We start from the raw sequence: 1,654 nt of genomic DNA, 5'->3' as shown, positions 1-1,654 counted from the left end.
ATTTTAAAATACATTTATTATAACACATACTCTCCAACTAATACTATCTCTATAAAATGCTTGTTTTACTTCAGTGTATGAAATTGTCTAAATCCTGAATTACTGTCTACATTTATAATGTCCAAAGTCCATGATGGCTCGATTTAATAATGATATTAAATGATATTTGCCTTACTGGGAGCATTATTAAACAAATTGATCATGTTCATCATGCTGACTAAAAGTAATATTTGCCATATTTTATGCAAATTTTCTTATCATAGTCACAAACACAGGTGTAATATGACAATGTCTTTCACGGCTTTTTAAAAAATACTGTAAATCAAAGTGCTTATCACTTTTTAAGCAATGCATTTTTAAAATTTAAAGTTTTACTTCAGTTTCTAAAAATATGTGCAAACCTTTATTACTATATTATTTGTCCCATTTGCCTATCTGTGTAAATGTGCACTCTTTTCATTTTTTCCCACTGCAAGGATAGCAGAAAAATAAATCCCGTTATATTTGCAAACCACAAATTGGCATTAAAAATTATAAATAATGCTGCTGTATTTGAAAATGGCCTTTTTGAGGCTGAAAAAGAGCCAGAAGAAATTAAATACTTTTATTTTATTTTAATTTTTTGTTGCCACTGTTTAATAGAAGTTTTTGCTTTCCCAACTCTGGGTTTAATATGTGAATAAAAATAAAATAACAGAAACTAGTATTAATGAAATATTCAAGTAATCAGTGGAGGTGAAAATTCAACAATCAATAGAAAGCCAATTATTGAAGAAAAACTAAAATCTGGCTATGTACAGTCATCTATGTATTAGGAGGGATAGATGGAGGACAAAACTAATAATGTTGAGAACCTTGGCTCTGTTTCCACATGACTTTTACTTCATGCAGAGCAGTAATCTTTGTTCCATGATCTTTTTTCTTTGTGTGTGTGTGTGTGTGTGCTTTGAGTGCAAGTTTACAGAGCAAATTTGTTTTACATTCAACAGTTCATGTACATTTGATTTCACTCCCTGATAACCATCTGTGACCATAAGAAGTTTTTCTCCCCTCCCATTCTGTGACTACCCACTCCCTGTGCCCTTCTTAACTATGCACTCCTCTCTGTCTAGCTTTTTCTCTGTGTGAATGCTGTCACTCTGGTTCCCCATAGCCAATTGCTTAAGGGATGTATCACCCTAGAGTAGGTGGGTATATTGCCTTGGGGTAAGTGTTCTGCATGTTTGTCTTCCTACTGTTTGGCTGATAGCCAACCCATGAGAGTGAGTCAAATTCTAGGTCCAAAGGGTAAGCTGTGGAAATAATCTTGGGGGTTCCACTATACTCTATCTAACCAATAATCCTGGTCATTTTTGTGACTTTGAATTTTGTTTCAAATTTTTCCTCCCACTCTATTAAGAATCTCCAGATTTGATCCCTTTCTGAGTGGTTGGCAGTGGTAGCTTGGCACCACCTAGTTCTTCTGGCCTCGAGGTCCATCATAACCTTGTACTCTTTCCAGATTCCTTTGATTTTCTTCACTCTTCTTTGCTTCAGATGAGAGACCAACAGTTGTGCCATACATGGCTGCTCAAAAGTTTTTAAGACCCCAGTTGCTACCAGAAGAATAGTGGGAGATTATCAAGAATATTATCCATGAAGAAAGCAAGAGATC

The sequence above is a fragment of the Orycteropus afer genome, unplaced genomic scaffold, assembly GCF_000298275.1.
Source record: "Orycteropus afer afer isolate SDZICR_OR568_19922 unplaced genomic scaffold, OryAfe1.0 scaffold00406, whole genome shotgun sequence".
NCBI lineage: Eukaryota > Metazoa > Chordata > Mammalia > Tubulidentata > Orycteropodidae > Orycteropus > Orycteropus afer.
This window is presented reverse-complemented; position numbering follows the sequence as displayed.